Source organism: Cervus elaphus, unplaced genomic scaffold, assembly GCF_910594005.1.
Source record: "Cervus elaphus unplaced genomic scaffold, mCerEla1.1, whole genome shotgun sequence".
Taxonomy (NCBI): domain Eukaryota; kingdom Metazoa; phylum Chordata; class Mammalia; order Artiodactyla; family Cervidae; genus Cervus; species Cervus elaphus.
Genome location: NW_025316779.1, coordinates 6,202,446 through 6,225,512, shown reverse-complemented (window position 1 = coordinate 6,225,512; position 23,067 = coordinate 6,202,446).

Below are 23,067 nucleotides of genomic sequence, written 5' to 3'. Positions count from 1 at the left end.
CCACAAGCACCTCAAGAGGAGGCTTCTCTCAGGTCTAGGTATGTGAGAGGGACCCTGAGTTTGGGGCCTCAAGTGGAATGGACACCGCGATGCCCTGACTCGAAATAAGGCCGGATATCCCTGCAGTGACTTGAATGCAGGCTCGTCTTGCATCTCCCAAGACGAAAGGGTGTCTGAATCCCCTGTGGAAACCACAGAGAAAGACCTAGTTCACCACCTCATCGCGACAGGAGGCATCAAATAATTTGAAAACTCCAGAGGTATGCGGAGATCAGTGCCTCCAAAGGAGACGATGCCTGACTCCTCGTGAAACTTGAGAGGAGACCCAGGATTCCTGTGGCACGTGGAAAGGGACCCTTCGTCTCCCGTCTCAGCTGGAGAGGCGTCCCAATTGTCCTGCCAAGCCTCGAGGAGAATCCCGAGTTGTCCCTCGCAACTAGGCAGGAGTCCTGACATGGCTGAACACACACGTGTGTGGAAGGGCCATCCCCGTCGTAACTCGAGAATATACCCCAGGTTCCCGCCGCAACTCGAGAAAAACCATGAGACTTCCCCCTCGCCGCGAGATGAGGCCCGATTCCCCTGCACTGCGTGCAGAGCAATTCCGTGTTGCACATCACACATGAAAGGAGCCTTGATTTCCTTCATGGCACTCCAGAGAAACCCCAAGAACACTCTTTCAAGGCTAGAGGGATCCTGAGGTCACTGTAGCAACACGAAAGAGCTCCGTGGACCAAGAATCAACACGAGATGAGAGGTTAGTCCCTGGCTTCGACTCTTGAGGAATACCACCTTACCACAAGCACCTCAAGAGGAGGCTTCTCTCAGCTCTAGGTATGTGAGAGGGATCCTGAGTTTGCGGCCTCAAGTGGAATGGACACCACGATGCCCTGACTCGAAATAAGGCCGGATATCCCTGCATTGACTTGAATGCAGGCTCGTCTTGCATATCCCAGGACGAAAGGATGTCTGAATCCCCTGTGGAGACCACAGAGAAAGACCTAGTTCCCCACCTCATCGCGACCGGAGGCCTCACATCCTTTGAAAACTCCAGAGGTACGCGGAGATCAGTGCCTCCAAAGGAGACGATGCCTGACTCCTCGTGAAACTTGATAGGAGTCCCAGGATTCCTGTGGCACTTGGAAAGCGACGCTTGGTCTCCCGTCTCAGCTGGAGAGGCGTCCCAATTGCCTTGCCAAGCCTCGAGGAGAATCCCGAGTTGTGTCTCGCAACTAGGCAAGAGTCCTGACATGGCTGAACAAACACGTGGGTGGAAGGGCCATCCCCGTCGTAACTCGAGAATATACCCCAGGTTCCCGCCGCAACTCGAGAAAAACAATGAGACTTCCCCCTCGCCGCGAGATGAGGCCCGATTCCCCTGCACTGCGTGCAGAGCAATTCTGTGTTGCACATCACACATGAAAGGAGCCTTGATTTCCTTCATGGCACTCCAGAGAAACCCCAAGAACACTGTTTCAAGGCTAGAGGGATCCTGAGGTCACTGTAGCAACACGAAAGAGCTCCGTGGACCAAAAATCAACTCGAGATGAGAGGTTAGTCCCTGGCTTCGACTCCAGAGGAATACCACCTTACCACATGCACCTCAAGAGGAGGCGTCTCTCAGCTCTAGGTATGTGAGAGGGATCCTGAGTTTGCGGCCTCAAATGGAATGGACACCGCGATGCCCTGACTCGAAATAAGGCCGGATATCCCTGCAGTGACTGGAATGCAGGCTCGTCTTGCATCTCCCAAGACGAAAGGGTGTCTGAATCCCCTGTGGAGACCACAGAGAAAGACCTAGTTCCCCACCTCATCGCGACAGGAGGCCTCAAATCCTTTGAAAAGTCCAGACTTATGCGGAGATCAGTGCCTCCAAAGGAGACGATGCCTGACTCCTCGTGAAACTTGATAGGAGACCCAGGATTCCTGTGGCACATGGAAAGGGACCCTTGGTCTCCCGTCTCAGGTGGAGAGGCGTCCCAATTGCCCTGCAAAGCCTCGAGGAGAATCCCGAGTTGTCCCTCGCAAGTAGGCAGGAGTCCTGACGTCGCTGAAGAAACACGTGGGTGGAAGGGCCATCCCCGTCGTAACTCGAGAATATACCCCAGGTTCCCGCCGCAACTCGAGAAAAACCATGAGACTTCCCCCTCGCCGCGAGATGAGGCCCGATTCCCCTGCACTGCGTGCAGAGCAATTCCGTCTTGCACATCACACATGAAAGGAGCCTTGATTTCCTTGATGGCACTCCAGAGAAACCCCAAGAACACTGTTTCAAGGCTAGAGGGATCCTGAGGTCACTGTAGCAACACGAAAGAGCTCCGTGGACCAAGAATCAACATGAGATGAGAGGTTAGTCCCTGGCTTCGACTCCTGAGGAATACCACCTTACCACAAGCACCTCAAGAGGAGGCGTCTCTCAGCTCTAGGTATGTGAGAGGGATCCTGAGTTTGCGGCCTCAAGTGGAATGGACACCGGGATTCCCTGACTCGAAATAAGGCCGGATATCCCTGCAGTGACTTGAATGCAGGCTCGTCTTGCATCTCCCAAGAAGAAAGGATGTCTGAATCCCCTGTGGAGACCACAGAGAAACACCTAGTTCCCCACCTCATCGCAACCGGAGGCCTCACATCCTTTGAAAACTCCAGAGGTACGCGGAGATCAGTGCCTCCAAAGGAGACGATGCCTGACTCCTCGTGAAACTTGATAGGAGTCCCAGGATTCCTGTGGCATGTGGAAAGGGACACTTGGTCTCCCGCCTCAGCTGGAGAGGCGTCCCAATTGCCTTGCCAAGCCTCGAGGAGAATCCCGAGTTGTGTCTCGCAACTAGGCAAGAGTCCTGACGTGGCTGAACAAACACGTGTGTGGAAGGGCCATCCTCGTTGTAACTGGAGAATATACCCCAGGTTCCCGCCGCAACTCGAGAAAAACCATGAGACTTCCCCCTCGCCGCGAGATGAGGCCCGATTCCCCTGCACTGCGTGCAGAGCAATTCTGTGTTGCACATCACACATGATAGGAGCCCTGACTTCCTTCATGGCACTCCAGAGAAACCCCAAGAACACTGTTTCAAGGCTAGAGGGATCCTGAGGTCACTGTAGCAACACGAAAGAGCTCCGTGGACTAAAAATCAACTCGAGATGAGAGGTTAGTCCCTGGCTTCGACTCCAGAGGAATACCACCTTACCACAAGCACCTCAAGAGGAGGCTTCTCTCAGCTCTAGCTATGTGAGAGGGACCCTGAGTTTGCGGCCTCAAGTGGAATGGACACCGCGATGCCCTGACTCGAAATTAGGCCGGATATCCCTGCAGTGACTGGAATGCAGGCTCGTCTTGCATCTCCCAAGACGAAAGGGTGTCTGAATCCCCTGTGGAGACCACAGAGAAAGACCTAGTTCCCCACCTCATCGCGACCGGAGGCCTCACATCCTTTGAAAACTCCAGAGGTACGCGGAGATCAGTGCCTCCAAAGGAGACGATGCCTGACTCCTCGTGAAACTTGATAGGAGTCCCAGGATTCTTGTGGCACGTGGAAAGGGACCCTTGGTCTCCCGCCTCAGCTGGAGAGGCGTTCCAATTGCCCTGCCAAGCCTCGAGGAGAATCCCGAGTTGTCCCTCGCAACTAGGCAGGAGTCCTGACGTGGCTGAACAAACACGTGGGTGGAAGGGCCATCCCCGTCGTAACTCGAGAATATACCCCAGGTTCCCGCCGCAACTCGAGAAAAACCATGAGACTTCCCCCTCGATGCGAGATGAGGCCCGATTCCCCTGTACTGCGTGCAGAGCAATTCCGTCTTGCACATCACACATGAAAGGAGCCTTGATTTCCTTGATGGCAATCCAGAGAAACCCCAAGAACACTGTTTCAAGGATAGAGGGATCCTGAGGTCACTGTAGCAACACGAAAGAACTCTGTGGACCAAAAATCAACTCGAAAAGAGAGGTTAGTCCCTGGATTCGTCTCCAGAGGAATACCACCTTACCACAAGCACCTCAAGAGGAGGCTTCTCTCAGCTCTAGGTATGTGAGAGGGACCCTGAGTTTGCGGCCTCAAGTGGAATGGACACCGCGATGCCCTGACTCGAAATAAGGCCGGATATCCCTGCAGTGACTTCAATGCGGGCTCGTCTTGCATCTCCCAGGATGAAAGGATGTCTGAATCCCCTGTGGAAAGCACAGAGAAAGACTTAGTTCCCCACCTCATCGCGACCGATAGCCTCACATCCTTTGAAAACTCCAGAGGTACGCGGAGATCAGTGCCTCCAAAGGAGACGATGCCTGACTCCTCGTGAAACTTGATAGGAGTCCCAGGATTCCTGTGGCACTTGGAAAGGGACACTTGGTCTCCCGCCTCAGCTGGAGAGGCGTCCCAATTGCCCTGCCAAGCCTCGAGGAGAATCCAGAGTTGTCCCTCGCAACTAGGCAGGAGTCCTGACGTCGCTGAAGAAACACGTGGGTGGAAGGGCCATCCCCGTCGTAACTCGAGAATATACCCCAGGTTCCCGCCGCAACTCGAGAAAAACCATGAGACTTCCCCCTCGCCGCGAGATGAGGCCCGATTCCCCTGCACTGCGTGCAGAGCAATTCCGTGTTGCACATCACACATGAAAGGAGCCTTGATTTCCTTGATGGCACTCCAGAGAAACCCCAAGAACACTGTTTCAAGGCTAGAGGGATCCTGAGGTCACTGTAGCAACACGAAAGAGCTCCGTGGGCCAAAAATCAACTCGAGATGAGAGGTTAGTCCCTGGCTTCGACTCCAGAGGAATACCACCTTACCACAAGCACCTCAAGAGGAGGCTTCTCTCAGCTCTAGGTATGTGAGAGGGACCCTGAGTTTGCGGCCTCAAGTGGAATGGACACCGCGATGCCCTGACGCGAAATAAGGCTGGATATCCCTGCAGTGACTTGAATGCAGGCTCGTCTTGCATCTCCCAAGATGAAAGGATGTCTGAATCCCCTGTGGAGACCACAGAGAAAGACCTAGTTCCCCACCTCATCGCGACCGGAGGCCTCACATCCTTTGAAAACTCCAGAGGTACGCGGAGATCAGTGCCTCCAAAGGAGACGATGCCTGACTCCTCGTGAAACTTGATAGGAGACCCAGGATTCCTGTGGCACGTGGAAAGGGACCCTTGGTCTCCCGCCTCAGCTGGAGAGGCGTCCCAATTGCCTTGCCAAGCCTCGAGGAGAATCCCGAGTTGTGTCTCGCAAGTAGGCAAGAGTCCTGACGTGGCTGAACAAACACATGTGTGGAAGGGCCATCCCCGTCGTAACTCGAGAATATACCCCAGGTTCCCGCCGCAACTCGAGAAAAACCATGAGACTTCCCCCTCGCCGCGAGATGAGGCCCGATTCCCCTGCACTGCGTGCAGAGCAATTCTGTGTTGCACATCACACATGAAAGGAGCCTTGATTTCCTTCATGGCACTCCAGAGAAACCCCAAGAACACTGTTTCAAGGCTAGAGGGATCCTGAGGTCACTGTAGCAACACGAAAGAGCTCCGTGGACCCAAAATCAACTCGAGATGAGAGGTTAGTCCCTGGCTTCGACTCCAGAGGAATACCACCTTACCACAAGCACCTCAAGAGGAGGCTTCTCTCAGGTCTAGGTATGTGAGAGGGACCCTGAGTTTGGGGCCTCAAGTGGAATGGACACCGCGAAGCCCTGACTCGAAATAAGGCCGGATATCCCTGCAGTGACTGGAATGCAGGCTCGTCTTACATCTCCGAAGATGAAAGGGTGTCTGAATCCCCTGTGAAAACCACAGAGAAAGACCTAGTTCCCCACCTCATCGCGACAGGAGGCCTCAAATCCTTTGAAAACTCCAGAGGTATGCGGAGATCAGTGCCTCCAAAGGAGACGATGCCTGACTCCTCGTGAAACTTGAGAGGAGACCCAGGATTCCTGTGGCACGTGGAAAGGGACCCTTCGTCTCCCGCCTCAGCTGGAGAGGCGTCCCAATTGTCCTGCCAAGCCTCGAGGAGAATCCCGAGTTGTCCCTCGCAACTAGGCAGGAGTCCTGACATGGCTGAACACACACGTGTGTGGAAGGGCCATCCCCGTCGTAACTCGAGAATATACCCCAGGTTCCCGCCGCAACTCGAGAAAAACCATGAGACTTCCCCCTCGCCGCGAGATGAGGCCCGATTCCCCTGCACTGCGTGCAGAGCAATTCCGTGTTGCACATCACACATGAAAGGAGCCTTGATTTCCTTCATGGCACTCCAGAGAAACCCCAAGAACACTGTTTCAAGGCTAGAGGGATCCTGAGGTCACTGTAGCAACACGAAAGAGCTCCGTGGACCAAGAATCAACACGAGATGAGAGGTTAGTCCCAGGCTTCGACTCCTGAGGAATACCACCTTACCACAAGCACCTCAAGAGGAGGCTTCTCTCAGCTCTAGGTATGTGAGAGGGATCCTGAGTTTGTGGCCTCAAGTGGAATGGACACCGCGATGCCCTGACTCGAAATAAGGCCGGATATCCCTGCAGTGACTTGAATGCAGGCTCGTCTTGCATCTCCCAAGAAGAAAGGATGTCTGAATCCCCTGTGGAGACCACAGAGAAACACCTAGTTCCCCACCTCAACGCGACCGGAGGCCTCACATCCTTTGAAAACTCCAGAGGTACGCGGAGATCAGTGCCTCCAAAGGAGACAATGCCTGACTCCTCGTGAAACTTGATAGGAGTCCCAGGATTCTTGTGGCACGTGGAAAGGGACCCTTGGTCTCCCGCCTCAGCTGGAGAGGCGTTCCAATTGCCCTGCCAAGCCTCGAGGAGAATCCCGAGTTGTCCCTCGCAACTAGGCAGGAGTCCTGACGTGGCTGAACAAACACGTGGGTGGAAGGGCCATCCCCGTCGTAACTCGAGAATATACCCCAGGTTCCCGCCGCAACTCGAGAAAAACCATGAGACTTCCCCCTCGCCGCGAGATGAGGCCCGATTCCCCTGCACTGCGTGCAGAGCAATTCCGTGTTGCACATCACACATGAAAGGAGCCTTGATTTCCTTGATGGCATTCCAGAGAAACCCCAAGAACACTGTTTCAAGGCTAGAGGGATCCTGAGGTCACTGTAGCAACACGAAAGAACTCTGTGGACCAAAAATCAACTCGAAAAGAGAGGTTAGTCCCTGGATTCGTCTCCAGAGGAATACCACCTTACCACAAGCACCTCAAGAGGAGGCTTCTCTCAGCTCTAGGTATGTGAGAGGAACCCTGAGTTTGCGGCCTCAAGTGGAATGGACACCGCGATGCCCTGACTCGAAATAAGGCCGGATATCCCTGCAGTGACTTCAATGCAGGCTCGTCTTGCATCTCCCAGGACGAAAGGATGTCTGAATCCCCTGTGGAAAGCACAGAGAAAGACTTAGTTCCCCACCTCATCGCGACCAATAGCCTCACATCCTTTGAAAACTTCAGAGGTACGCGGAGATCAGTGCCTCCAAAGGAGACGATGCCTGACTCCTCGTGAAACTTGATAGGAGTCCCAGGATTCCTGTGGCACTTGGAAAGGGACCCTTGGTCTCCCGCCTCAGCTGGAGAGGCGTCCCAATTGCCCTGCCAAGCCTCGAGGAGAATCCAGAGTTGTCCCTCGCAACTAGGCAGGAGTCCTGACGTCGCTGAAGAAACACGTGGGTGGAAGGGCCATCCCCGTCGTAACTCGAGAATATACCCCAGGTTCCCGCCGCAACTCGAGAAAAACCATGAGACTTCCCCCTCGCCGCGAGATGAGGCCCGATTCCCCTGCACTGCGTGCAGAGCAATTCCGTGTTGCACATCACACATGAAAGGAGCCTTGATTTCCTTAATGGCACTCCAGAGAAACCCCAAGAACACTGTTTCAAGGCTAGAGGGATCCTGAGGTCACTGTAGGAACACGAAAGAGCTCCGTGGGCCAAAAATCAACTCGAGATGAGAGGTTAGTCCCTGGCTTCGACTCCAGAGGAATACCACCTTACCACAAGCACCTCAAGAGGAGGCTTCTCTCAGCTCTAGGTATGTGAGAGGGACCCTGAGTTTGCGGCCTCAAGTGGAATGGACACCGCGATGCCCTGACGCGAAATAAGGCTGGATATCCCTGCAGTGACTTGAATGCAGGCTCGTCTTGCATCTACCAAGATGAAAGGATGTCTGTATCCCCTGTGGAGACCACAGAGAAACACCTAGTTCCCCACCTCATGGCGACCGGAGGCCTCACATCCTTTGAAAACTCCAGAGGTACGCGGAGATCAGTGCCTCCAAAGGAGACGATGCCTGACTCCTCGTGAAACTTGATAAGAGTCCCAGGATTCCTGTGGCACGTGGAAAGGGACCCTTGGTCTCCCGCCTCAGCTGGAGAGGCGTCCCAATTGCCTTGCCAAGCCTCGAGGAGAATCCCGAGTTGTGTCTCGCAACTAGGCAAGAGTCCTGACGTGGCTGAACAAACACGTGTGTGGAAGGGCCATCCCCGTCGTAACTGGAGAATATACCCCAGGTTCCCTCCGCAACTCGAGAAAATCCATGAGACTTCCCCCTCGCCGCGAGATGAGGCCCGATTCCCCTGCACTGCGTGCAGAGCAATTCCGTGTTGCACATCACACATGAAAGGAGCCTTGATTTCCTTGATGGCACTACAGAGAAATCCCAAGAACACTGTTTCAAGGCTACAGGGATCCTGAGGTCACTGTAGCAACACGAAAGAGCTCCATGGGCCAATAATCAACTCGAGATGAGAGGTTAGTCCCTGGCTTCGACTCCTGAGGAATACCACCTTACCACAAGCACCTCAAGAGGAGGCTTCTCTCAGCTCTAGGTATGTGAGAGGGACCCTGAGTTTGCGGACTCAAGTGGAATGGACACCGCGATGCCCTGACGCGAGATAAGGCTGGATATCCCTGCAGTGACTGGAATGCAGGCTCGTCTTGCATCTCCCAAGAAGAAAGGATGTCTGAATCCCCTGTGGAGACCACAGAGAAACACCTAGTTCCCCATCTCATCGCGACCGGAGGCCTCACATCCTTTGAAAACTCCAGAGGTATGCGGAGATCAGTGCCTCCAAAGGAGACGATGCCTGACTCCTCGTGAAACTTGATAGGAGTCCCAGGATTCCTGTGGCACGTGGAAAGGGACCCTTGGTCTCCCGACTCAGCTGGAGAGGCATTCCAATTGCCCTGCCAAGCCTCGAGGAGAATCCCGAGTTGTCCCTCGCAACTAGGCAGGAGTCCTGACGTGGCTGAACAAACACGTGGGTGGAAGGGCCATCCCCGTCGTAACTCGAGAATATACCCCAGGTTCCTGCCGCAACTCGAGAAAAACCATGAGACTTCCCCCTCGATGCGAGATGAGGCCCGATTCCCCTGTACTGCGTGCAGAGCAATTCCGTCTTGCACATCACACATGAAAGGAGCCTTGATTTCCTTGATGGCACTCCAGAGAAACCCCAAGAACACTGTTTCAAGGATAGAGGGATCCTGAGGTCACTGTAGCAACACGAAAGAACTCTGTGGACCAAAAATCAACTCGAAAAGAGAGGTTAGTCCCTGGATTCGTCTCCAGAGGAATACCACCTTACCACAAGCACCTCAAGAGGAGGCTTCTCTCAGCTCTAGGTATGTGAGAGGGACCCTGAGTTTGCGGCCTCAAGTGGAATGGACACCGCGATGCCCTGACTCGAAATAAGGCCGGATATCCCTGCAGTGACTTCAATGCGGGCTCGTCTTGCATCTCCCAGGACGAAAGGATGTCTGAATCCCCTGTGGAAAGCACAGAGAAAGACTTACTTCCCCACCTCATCGCGACCGATAGCCTCACATCCTTTGAAAACTCCAGAGGTACGCGGAGATCAGTGCCTCCAAAGGAGACGATGCCTGACTCCTCGTGAAACTTGATAGGAGTCCCAGGATTCCTGTGGCACTTGGAAAGGGACACTTGGTCTCCCGCCTCAGCTGGAGAGGCGTCCCAATGGCCCTGCCAAGCCTCGAGGAGAATCCAGAGTTGTCCCTCGCAACTAGGCAGGAGTCCTGACGTCGCTGAAGAAACACGTGGGTGGAAGGGCCATCCCCGTCGTAACTCGAGAATATACCCCAGGTTCCCGCCGCAACTCGAGAAAAACCATGAGACTTCCCCCTCGCCGCTAGATGAGGCCCGATTCCCCTGCACTGCGTGCAGAGCAATTCCGTGTTGCACATCACACATGAAAGGAGCCTTGATTTCCTTGATGGCATTCCAGAGAAACCCCAAGAACACTGTTTCAAGGCTAGAGGGATCCTGAGGTCACTGTAGCAACACGAAAGAACTCTGTGGACCAAAAATCAACTCGAAAAGAGAGGTTAGTCCCTGGATTCGTCTCCAGAGGAATACCACCTTACCACAAGCACCTCAAGAGGAGGCTTCTCTCAGCTCTAGGTATGTGAGAGGGACCCTGAGTTTGCGGCCTCAAGTGGAATGGACACCGCGATGCCCTGACTCGACATAAGGCCGGATATCCCTGCAGTGACTTCAATGCAGGCTCGTCTTGCATCTCCCAGGACGAAAGGATGTCTGAATCCCCTGTGGAGACCACAGAGAAACACCTAGTTCCCCACCTCATGGCGACCGGAGGCCTCACATCCTTTGAAAACTCCAGAGGTACGCGGAGATCAGTGCCTCCAAAGGAGACGATGCCTGACTCCTCGTGAAACTTGATTGGAGTCCCAGGATTCCTGTGGCACGTGGAAAGGGATCCTTGGTCTCCCGCCTCAGCTGGAGAGGCGTCCCAATTGCCTTGCCAAGCCTCGAGGAGAATCCCGAGTTGTGTCTCGCAACTAGGCAAGAGTCCTGACGTGGCTGAACAAACACGTGTGTGGAAGGGCCATCCCCGTCGTAACTCGAGAATATACCCCAGGTTCCCGCCGCAACTCGAGTAAAACCATGAGACTTCCCCCTCGCCGCGAGATGTGGCCCGATTCCCCTGCACTGCGTGCAGAGCAATTCTGTGTTGCACATGACACATGAAAGGAGCCTTGATTTCCTTCATGGCACTCCAGAGAAACCCCAAGAACACTGTTTCAAGGCTAGAGGGATCCTGAGGTCACTGTAGCAACACGAAAGAGCTCCGTGGACCAAAAATCAACTCGAGATGAGAGGTTAGTCCCTGGCTTCGACTCCTGAGGAATACCACCTTACCACAAGCACCTCAAGAGGAGGCTTCTCTCAGCTCTAGGTATGTGAGAGGGATCCTGAGTTTGCGGCCTCAAGTGGAATGGACACCGCGATGCCCTGACTCGAAATAAGGCCGGATATCCCTGCAGTGACTTGAATGCAGGCTCGTCTTGCATCTCCCAAGAAGAAAGGATGTCTGAATCCCCTGTGGAGACCACAGAGAAACACCTAGTTCCCCACCTCATCGCGACCGGAGGCCTCACATCCTTTGAAAACTCCAGAGGTACGCGGAGATCAGTGCCTCCAAAGGAGACGATGCCTGACTCCTCGTGAAACTTGATAGGAGTCCCAGGATTCTTGTGGCACGTGGAAAGGGACCCTTGGTCTCCCGCCTCAGCTGGAGAGGCGTTCCAATTGCCCTGCCAAGCCTCGAGGAGAATCCCGAGTTGTCCCTCGCAACTAGGCAGGAGTCCTGACGTGGCTGAACAAACACGTGGGTGGAAGGGCCATCCCCGTCGTAACTCGAGAATATACCCCAGGTTCCCGCCGCAACTCGAGAAAAACCATGAGACTTCGCCCTCGATGCGAGATGAGGCCCGATTCCCCTGTACTGCGTGCAGAGCAATTCCGTCTTGCACATCACACATGAAAGGAGCCTTGATTTCCTTGATGGCACTCCAGACAAACCCCAAGAACACTGTTTCAAGGATAGAGGGATCCTGAGGTCACTGTAGCAACACGAAAGAACTCTGTGGACCAAAAATCAACTCGAAAAGAGAGGTTAGTCCCTGGATTCGTCTCCAGAGGAATACCACCTTACCACAAGCACCTCAAGAGGAGGCTTCTCTCAGCTCTAGGTATGTGAGAGGGACCCTGAGTTTGCGGCCTCAAGTGGAATGGACACCGCGATGCCCTGACTCGAAATAAGGCCGGATATCCCTGCAGTGACTTCAATGCAGGCTCGTCTTGCATCTCCCAGGACGAAAGGATGTCTGAATCCCCTGTGGAAAGCACAGAGAAAGACTTAGTTCCCCACCTCATCGCGACCGATAGCCTCACATCCTTTGAAAACTCCAGAGGTACGCGGAGATCAGTGCCTCCAAAGGAGACGATGCCTGACTCCTCGTGAAACTTGATAGGAGTCCCAGGATTCCTGTGGCACTTGGAAAGGGACACTTGGTCTCCCGCCTCAGCTGGAGAGGCGTCCCAATTGCCCTGCCAAGCCTCGAGGAGAATCCAGAGTTGTCCCTCGCAACTAGGCAGGAGTCCTGACGTCGCTGAAGAAACACGTGGGTGGAAGGGCCATCCCCGTCGTAACTCGAGAATATACCCCAGGTTCCCGCCGCAACTCGAGAAAAACCATGAGACTTCCCCCTCGCCGCGAGATGAGGCCCGTTTCCCCTGCACTGCGTGCAGAGCAATTCCGTGTTGCACATCACACATGAAAGGAGCCTTGATTTCCTTGATGGCACTCCAGAGAAACCCCAAGAACACTGTTTCAAGGCTAGAGGGATCCTGAGGTCACTGTAGCAACACGAAAGAGCTCCGTGGGCCAAAAATCAACTCGAGATGAGAGGTTAGTCCCTGGCTTCGACTCCAGAGGAATACCACCTTACCACAAGCACCTCAAGAGGAGGCTTCTCTCAGCTCTAGGTATGTGAGAAGGACCCTGAGTTTGCGGCCTCAAGTGGAATGGACACCGCGATGCCCTGACGCAAAATAAGGCTGGATATCCCTGCAGTGACTTGAATGCAGGCTCGTCTTGCATCTCCCAAGATGAAAGGATGTCTGAATCCCCTGTGGAGACCACAGAGAAAGACCTAGTTCCCCACCTCATCGCGACCGGAGGCCTCACATCCTTTGAAAACTCCAGAGGTACGCGGAGATCAGTGCCTCCAAAGGAGACGATGCCTGACTCCTCGTGAAACTTGATAGGAGTCCCAGGATTCCTGTGGCATGTGGAAAGGGACACTTGGTCTCCCGCCTCAGCTGGAGAGGCGTCCCAATTGCCTTGCCAAGCCTCGAGGAGATTCCCGAGTTGTGTCTCGCAACTAGGCAAGAGTCCTGACGTGGCTGAACAAACACGTGTGTGGAAGGGCCATCCCCGTTGTAACTGGAGAATATACCCCAGGTTCCCGCCGCAACTCGAGAAAAACCATGAGACTTCCCCCTCGCCGCGAGATGAGGCCCGATTCCCCTGCACTGCGTGCAGAGCAATTCTGTGTTGCACATCACACATGATAGGAGCCCTGACTTCCTTGATGGCACTCCAGAGAAACCCCAAGAACACTGTTTCAAGGCTAGAGGGATCCTGAGGTCACTGTAGCAACACGAAAGAGCTCCGTGGACTAAAAATCAACTCGAGATGAGAGGTTAGTCCCTGGCTTCGACTCCAGAGGAATACCACCTTACCACAAGCACCTCAAGAGGAGGCTTCTCTCAGCTCTAGCTATGTGAGAGGGACCCTGAGTTTGCGGCCTCAAGTGGAATGGACACCGCGATGCCCTGACTCGAAATTAGGCCGGATATCCCTGCAGTGACTGGAATGCAGGCTCGTCTTGCATCTCCCAAGACGAAAGGGTGTCTGAATCCCCTGTGGAGACCACAGAGAAAGACCTAGTTCCCCACCTCATCGCGACAGGAGGCCTCAAATTCTTTGAAAACTCCAGAGGTATGCGGAGATCAGTGCCTCCAAAGGAGACGATGCCTGACTCCTCGTGAAACTTGAGAGGAGACCCAGGATTCCTGTGGCACGTGGAAAGGGACACTTCGTCTCCTGTCTCAGCTGGAGAGGCGTCCCAATTGCCCTGCAAAGCCTCGAGGAGAATCCCGAGTTGTCCCTCGCAACTAGGCAGGAGTCCTGACATGGCTGAACACACACGTGTGTGGAAGGGCCATCCCCGTCGTAACTCGAGAATATACCCCAGGTTCCCGCCGCAACTCGAGAAAAACCATGAGACTTCCCCCTCGCCGCGAGATGAGGCCCGATTCCCCTGCACTGCGTGCAGAGCAATTCCGTGTTGCACATCACACATGAAAGGAGCCTTGATTTCCTTGATGGCACTCCAGAGAAACCCCAAGAACACTGTTTCAAGGCTAGAGGGATCCTGAGGTCACTGTAGCAACACGAAAGAGCTCCGTGGACCAAGAATCAACATGAGATGAGAGGTTAGTCCCTGGCTTCGACTCCTGAGGAATACCACCTTACCACAAGCACCTCAAGAGGAGGCTTCTCTCAGCTCTAGGTATGTGAGAGGGATCCTGAGTTTGCGGCCTCAAGTGGAATGGACACCGCGATGCCCTGACTGGAAATAAGGCCGGATATCCCTGCAGTGACTTGAATGCAGGCTCGTCTTGCATCTCCCAAGAAGAAAGGATGTCTGAATCCCCTGTGGAGACCACAGAGAAACACCTAGTTCCCCACCTCATCGCGACCGGAGGCCTCACATCCTTTGAAAACTCCAGAGGTACGCGGAGATCAGTGCCTCCAAAGGAGACGATGCCTGACTCCTCGTGAAACTTGATAGGAGTCCCAGGATTCTTGTGGCACGTGGAAAGGGACCCTTGGTCTCCCGCCTCAGCTGGAGAGGCGTTCCAATTGCCCTGCCAAGCCTCGAGGAGAATCCCGAGTTGTCCCTCGCAACTAGGCAGGAGTCCTGACGTGGCTGAACAAACACGTGGGTGGAAGGGCCATCCCCGTCGTAACTCGAGAATATACCCCAGGTTCCCGCCGCAACTCGAGAAAAACCATGAGACTTCCCCCTCGATGCGAGATGAGGCCCGATTCCCCTGTACTGCGTGCAGAGCAATTCCGTCTTGCACATCACACATGAAAGGAGCCTTGATTTCCTTGATGGCACTCCAGAGAAACCCCAAGAACACTGTTTCAAGGACAGAGGGATCCTGAGGTCACTGTAGCAACACGAAAGAACTCTGTGGACCAAAAATCAACTCGAAAAGAGAGGTTAGTCCCTGGATTCGTCTCCAGAGGAATACCACCTTACCACAAGCACCTCAAGAGGAGGCTTCTCTCAGCTCTAGGTATGTGAGAGGGACCCTGAGTTTGCGGCCTCAAGTGGAATGGACACCGCGATGCCCTGACTCGAAATAAGGCCGGATATCCCTGCAGTGACTTCAATGCGGGCTCGTCTTGCATCTCCCAGGACGAAAGGATGTCTGAATCCCCTGTGGAAAGCACAGAGAAAGACTTAGTTCCCCACCTCATCGCGACCGATAGCCTCACATCCTTTGAAAACTCCAGAGGTACGCGGAGATCAGTGCCTCCAAAGGAGACGATGCCTGACTCCTCGTGAAACTTGATAGGAGTCCCAGGATTCCTTTGGCACTTGGAAAGGGACACTTGGTCTCCCGCCTCAGCTGGAGAGGCGTCCCAATTGCCCTGCCAAGCCTCGAGGAGAATCCAGAGTTGTCCCTCGCAACTAGGCAGGAGTCCTGACGTCGCTGAAGAAACACGTGGGTGGAAGGGCCATCCCCGTCGTAACTCGAGAATATACCCCAGGTTCCCGCCGCAACTCGAGAAAAACCATGAGACTTCCCCCTCGCCGCGAGATGAGGCCCGATTCCCCTGCACTGCGTGCAGAGCAATTCCGTGTTGCACATCACACATGAAAGGAGCCTTGATTTCCTTGATGGCATTCCAGAGAAACCCCAAGAACACTGTTTCAAGGCTAGAGGGATCCTGAGGTCACTGTAGCAACACGAAAGAGCTCCGTGGGCCAAAAATCAACTCGAGATGAGAGGTTAGTCCCTGGCTTCGACTCCAGAGGAATACCACCTTACCACAAGCACCTCAAGAGGAGGCTTCTCTCAGCTCTAGGTATGTGAGAGGGACCCTGAGTTTGCGGCCTCAAGTGGAATGGACACCGCGATGCCCTGACGCGAAATAAGGCTGGATATCCCTGCAGTGACTTGAATGCAGGCTCGTCTTGCATCTCCCAAGATGAAAGGATGTCTGAATCCCCTGTGGAGACCACAGAGAAAGACCTAGTTCCCCACCTCATCGCGACCGGAGGCCTCACATCCTTTGAAAACTCCAGAGGTACGCGGAGATCAGTGCCTCCAAAGGAGACGATGCCTGACTCCTCGTGAAACTTGATAGGAGTCCCAGGATTCCTGTGGCACGTGGAAAGGGACCCTTGGTCTCCCGCCTCAGCTGGAGAGGCGTCCCAATTGCCTTGCCAAGCCTCGAGGAGAATCCCGAGTTGTGTCTCGCAAGTAGGCAAGAGTCCTGACGTGGCTGAACAAACACATGTGTGGAAGGGCCATCCCCGTCGTAACTCGAGAATATACCCCAGGTTCCCGCCGCAACTCGAGAAAAACCATGAGACTTCCCCCTCGCCGCGAGATGAGGCCCGATTCCCCTGCACTGCGTGCAGAGCAATTCTGTGTTGCACATCACACATGAAAGGAGCCTTGATTTCCTTCATGGCACTCCAGAGAAACCCCAAGAACACTGTTTCAAGGTTAGAGGGATCCTGAGGTCACTGTAGCAACACGAAAGAGCTCCGTGGACCTAAAATCAACTCGAGATGAGAGGTTAGTCCCTGGCTTCGACTCCAGAGGAATACCACCTTACCACAAGCACCTCAAGAGGAGGCTTCTCTCAGGTCTAGGTATGTGAGAGGGACCCTGAGTTTGGGGCCTCAAGTGGAATGGACACCGCAATGCCCTGACTCGAAATAAGGCCGGATATCCCTGCACTGACTGGAATGCATGCTCGTCTTGCATCTCCGAAGACGAAAGGGTGTCTGAATCCCCTGTGAAAACCACAGAGAAAGACCTAGTTCCCCATCTCATCGCGACAGGAGGCCTCAAATCCTTTGAAAACTCCAGAGGTATGTGGAGATCAGTGCCTCCAAAGGAGACGATGCCTGACTCCTCGTGAAACTTGAGAGGAGACCCAGGATTCCTGTGGCACGTGGAAAGGGACCCTTCGTCTCCCGCCTCAGCTGGAGAGGCGTCCCAATTGTCCTGCCAAGCCTCGAGGAGAATCCCGAGTTGTCCCTCGCAACTAGGCAGAAGTCCTGACATGGCTGAACACACACGTGTGTGGAAGGGCCATCCCCGTCGTAACTCGAGAATATACCCCAGGTTCCCGCCGCAACTCGAGAAAAACCATGAGACTTCCCCCTCGCCGCGAGATGAGGCCCGATTCCCCTGCACTGCGTGCAGAGCAATTCCGTGTTGCACATCACACATGAAAGGAGCCTTGATTTCCTTCATGGCACTCCAGAGAAACCCCAAGAACACTGTTTCAAGGCTAGAGGGATCCTGAGGTCACTGTAGCAACACGAAAGAGCTCCGTGGACCAAGAATCAACACGAGATGAGAGGTTAGTCCCTGGCTTCGACTCCTGAGGAATACCACCTTACCACAAGCACCTCAAGAGGAGGCTTCTCTCAGCTCTAGGTATGTGAGAGGGATCCTGAGTTTGCGGCCTCAAGTGGAATGGACACCGCGATGCCCTGACTCGAAATAAGGCCGGATATCCCTGCAGTGACTTGAATGCAGGCTCGTCTTGCATCTCCCAAGAAGAAAGGATGTCTGAATCCCCTGTGGAGACCACAGAGAAACACCTAGTTCCCCACCTCAACGCGACCGGAGGCCTCACATCCTTTGAAAACTCCAGAGGTACGCGGAGATCAGTGCCTCCAAAGGAGACGATGCCTGACTCCTCGTGAAACTTGATAGGAGTCCCAGGATTCCTGTGGCACTTGGAAAGGGACACTTGGTCTCCCGCCTCAGCTGGAGAGGCGTCCCAATTGCCCTGCCAAGCCTCGAGGAGAATCCAGAGTTGTCCCTCGCAACTAGGCAGGAGTCCTGACGTCGCTGAAGAAACACGTGGGTGGAAGGGCCATCCCCGTCGTAACTCGAGAATATACCCCAGGTTCCCGCCGCAACTCGAGAAAAACCATGAGACTTCCCCCTCGCCGCGAGATGAGGCCCGATTCCCCTGCACTGCGTGCAGAGCAATTCCGTGTTGCACATCACACATGAAAGGAGCCTTGATTTCCTTGATGGCACTCCAGAGAAACCCCAAGAACACTGTTTCAAGGCTAGAGGGATCCTGAGGTCACTGTAGCAACACGAAAGAGCTCCGTGGGCCAAAAATCAACTCGAGATGAGAGGTTAGTCCCTGGCTTCGACTCCAGAGGAATACCACCTTACCACAAGCACCTCAAGAGGAGGCTTCTCTCAGCTCTAGGTATGTGAGAAGGACCCTGAGTTTGCGGCCTCAAGTGGAATGGACACCGCGATGCCCTGACGCAAAATAAGGCTGGATATCCCTGCAGTGACTTGAATGCAGGCTCGTCTTGCATCTCCCAAGATGAAAGGATGTCTGAATCCCCTGTGGAGACCACAGAGAAACACCTAGTTCCCCACCTCATCGCGACCGGAGGCCTCACATCCTTTGAAAACTCCAGAGGTACGCGGAGATCAGTGCCTCCAAAGGAGACGATGCCTGACTCCTCGTGAAACTTGATAGGAGTCCCAGGATTCCTGTGGCATGTGGAAAGGGACACTTGGTCTCCCGCCTCAGCTGGAGAGGCGTCCCAATTGCCTTGCCAAGCCTCGAGGAGAATCCCGAGTTGTGTCTCGCAACTAGGCAAGAGTCCTGACGTGGCTGAACAAACACGTGTGTGGAAGGGCCATCCCCGTTGTAACTGGAGAATATACCCCAGGTTCCCGCCGCAACTCGAGAAAAACCATGAGACTTCCCCCTCGCCGCGAGATGAGGCCCGATTCCCCTGCACTGCGTGCAGAGCAATTCTGTGTTGCACATCACACATGATAGGAGCCCTGACTTCCTTGATGGCACTCCAGAGAAACCCCAAGAACACTGTTTCAAGGCTAGAGGGATCCTGAGGTCACTGTAGCAACACGAAAGAGCTCCGTGGACTAAAAATCAACTCGAGATGAGAGGTTAGTCCCTGGCTTCGACTCCAGAGGAATACCACCTTACCACAAGCACCTCAAGAGGAGGCTTCTCTCAGCTCTAGCTATGTGAGAGGGACCCTGAGTTTGCGGCCTCAAGTGGAATGGACACCGCGATGCCCTGACTCGAAATTAGGCCGGATATCCCTGCAGTGACTGGAATGCAGGCTCGTCTTGCATCTCCCAAGACGAGAGGGTGTCTGAATCCCCTGTGGAGACCACAGAGAAAGACCTAGTTCCCCACCTCATCGCGACAGGAGGCCTCAAATCCTTTGAAAACTCCAGAGGTATGCGGAGATCAGTGCCTCCAAAGGAGACGATGCCTGACTCCTCGTGAAACTTGAGAGGAGACCCAGGATTCCTGTGGCACGTGGAAAGGGACACTTGGTCTCCTGTCTCAGCTGGAGAGGCGTCCCAATTGCCCTGCAAAGCCTCGAGGAGAATCCCGAGTTGTCCCTCGCAACTAGGCAGGAGTCCTGACATGGCTGAACACACACGTGTGTGGAAGGGCCATCCCCGTCGTAACTCGAGAATATACCCCAGGTTCCCGCCGCAACTCGAGAAAAACCATGAGACTTCCCCCTCGCCGCGAGATGAGGCCCGATTCCCCAGCACTGCGTGCAGAGCAATTCCGTGTTGCACATCACACATGAAAGGAGCCTTGATTTCCTTGATGGCACTCCAGAGAAACCCCAAGAACACTGTTTCAAGGCTAGAGGGATCCTGAGGTCACTGTAGCAACACGAAAGAGCTCCGTGGACCAAGAATCAACATGAGATGAGAGGTTAGTCCCTGGCTTCGACTCCTGAGGAATACCACCTTACCACAAGCACCTCAAGAGGAGGCGTCTCTCAGCTCTAGGTATGTGAGAGGGATCCTGAGTTTGCGGCCTCAAGTGGAATGGACACCGCGATGCCCTGACTCGAAATAAGGCCGGATATCCCTGCAGTGACTTCAATGCAGGCTCGTCTTGCATCTCCCAAGAAGAAAGGATGTCTGAATCCCCTGTGGAGACCACAGAGAAACACCTAGTTCCCCACCTCAACGCGACCGGAGGCCTCACATCCTTTGAAAACTCCAGAGGTACGCGGAGATCAGTGCCTCCAACGGAGACGATGCCTGACTCCTCGTGAAACTTGATAGGAGTCCCAGGATTCTTGTGGCACGTGGAAAGGGACCCTTGGTCTCCCGCCTCAGCTGGAGAGGCGTTCCAATTGCCCTGCCAAGCCTCGAGGAGAATCCCGAGTTGTCCCTCGCAACTAGGCAGGAGTCCTGACGTGGCTGAACAAACACGTGGGTGGAAGGGCCATCCCCGTCGTAACTCGAGAATATACCCCAGGTTCCCGCCGCAACTCGAGAAAAACCATGAGACTTCCCCCTCGCCGCGAGATGAGGCCCGATTCCCCTGCACTGCGTACAGAGCAATTCCGTGTTGCACATCACACATGAAAGGAGCCTTGATTTCCTTCATGGCACTCCAGAGAAACCCCAAGAACACTGTTTCAAGGCTAGAGGGATCCTGAGGTCACTGTAGCAACACGAAAGAGCTCCGTGGACCAAGAATCAACACGAGATGAGAGGTTAGTCCCTGGCTTCGACTCCTGAGGAATACCACCTTACCACAAGCACCTCAAGAGGAGGCTTCTCTCAGCTCTAGGTATGTGAGAGGGATCCTGAGTTTGCGGCCTCAAGTGGAATGGACACCGCGATGCCCTGACTCGAAATAAGGCCGGATATCCCTGCAGTGACTTCAATGCAGGCTCGTCTTGCATCTCCCAGGACGAAAGGATGTCTGAATCCCCTGTGGAAAGCACAGAGAAAGACTTAGTTCCCCACCTCATCGCGACCAATAGCCTCACATCCTTTGAAAACTTCAGAGGTACGCGGAGATCAGTGCCTCCAAAGGAGACGATGCCTGACTCCTCGTGAAACTTGATAGGAGTCCCAGGATTCCTGTGGCACTTGGAAAGCGACCCTTGGTCTCCCGCCTCAGCTGGAGAGGCGTCCCAATTGCCCTGCCAAGCCTCGAGGAGAATCCAGAGTTGTCCCTCGCAACTAGGCAGGAGTCCTGACGTCGCTGAAGAAACACGTGGGTGGAAGGGCCATCCCCGTCGTAACTCGAGAATATACCCCAGGTTCCCGCCGCAACTCGAGAAAAACCATGAGACTTCCCCCTCGCAGCGAGATGAGGCCCGATTCCCCTGCACTGCGTGCAGAGCAATTCCGTGTTGCACATCACACATGAAAGGAGCCTTGATTTCCTTGATGGCACTCCAGAGAAACCCCAAGAACACTGTTTCAAGGCTAGAGGGATCCTGAGGTCACTGTAGGAACACGAAAGAGCTCCGTGGGCCAAAAATCAACTCGAGATGAGAGGTTAGTCCCTGGCTTCGACTCCAGAGGAATACCACCTTACCACAAGCACCTCAAGAGGAGGCTTCTCTCAGCTCTAGGTATGTGAGAGGGACCCTGAGTTTGCGGCCTCAAGTGGAATGGACACCGCGATGCCCTGACGCGAAATAAGGCTGGATATCCCTGCAGTGACTTGAATGAAGGCTCGTCTTGCATCTACCAAGATGAAAGGATGTCTGTATCCCCTGTGGAGACCACAGAGAAACACCTAGTTCCCCACCTCATGGCGACCGGAGGCCTCACATCCTTTGAAAACTCCAGAGGTACGCGGAGATCAGTGCCTCCAAAGGAGACGATGCCTGACTCCTCGTGAAACTTTATAAGAGTCCCAGGATTCCTGTGGCACGTGGAAAGGGACCCTTGGTCTCCCGCCTCAGCTGGAGAGGCGTCCCAATTGCCTTGCCAAGCCTCGAGGAGAATCCCGAGTTGTGTCTCGCAACTAGGCAAGAGTCCTGACGTGGCTGAACAAACACGTGTGTGGAAGGGCCATCCCCGTCGTAACTGGAGAATATACCCCAGGTTCCCGCCGCAACTCGAGAAAAACCATGAGACTTCCCCCTCGCCGCGAGATGAGGCCCGATTCCCCTGCACTGCGTGCAGAGCAATTCCGTGTTGCACATCACACATGAAAGGAGCCTTGATTTCCTTGATGGCACTACAGAGAAATCCCAAGAACACTGTTTCAAGGCTACAGGGATCCTGAGGTCACTGTAGCAACACGAAAGAGCTCCATGGGCCAATAATCAACTCGAGATGAGAGGTTAGTCCCTGGCTTCGACTCCTGAGGAATACCACCTTACCACAAGCACCTCAAGAGGAGGCTTCTCTCAGCTCTAGGTATGTGAGAGGGACCCTGAGTTTGCGGCCTCAAGTGGAATGGACACCGCGATGCCCTGACTCGAAATAAGGCCGGATATCCCTGCAGTGACTTGAATGCAGGCTCGTCTTGCATCTCCCAGGAAGAAAGGATGTCTGAATCCCCTGTGGAGACCACAGAGAAACACCTAGTTCCTCACCTCATCGCGACCGGAGGCCTCACATCCTTTGAAAACTCCAGAGGTACGCGGAGATAAGTGCCTCCAAAGGAGACGATGCCTGACTCCTTGTGAAACTTGATAGGAGTCCCAGGATTCTTGTGGCACGTGGAAAGGGACCCTTGGTCTCCCGCCTCAGCTGGAGAGGCGTTCCAATTGCCCTGCCAAGCCTCGAGGAGAATCCCGAGTTGTCCCTCGCAACTAGGCAGGAGTCCTGACGTGGCTGAACAAACACGTGGGTGGAAGGGCCATCCCCGTCGTAACTCGAGAATATACCCCAGGTTCCCGCCGCAACTCGAGAAAAACCATGAGACTTCCCCCTCGATGCGAGATGAGGCCCGATTCCCCTGTACTGCGTGCAGAGCAATTCCGTCTTGCACATCACACATGAAAGGAGCCTTGATTTCCTTGATGGCACTCCAGAGAAACCCCAAGAACACTGTTTCAAGGACAGAGCGATCCTGAGGTCACTGTAGCAACACGAAAGAACTCTGTGGACCAAAAATCAACTCGAAAAGAGAGGTTAGTCCCTGGATTCGTCTCC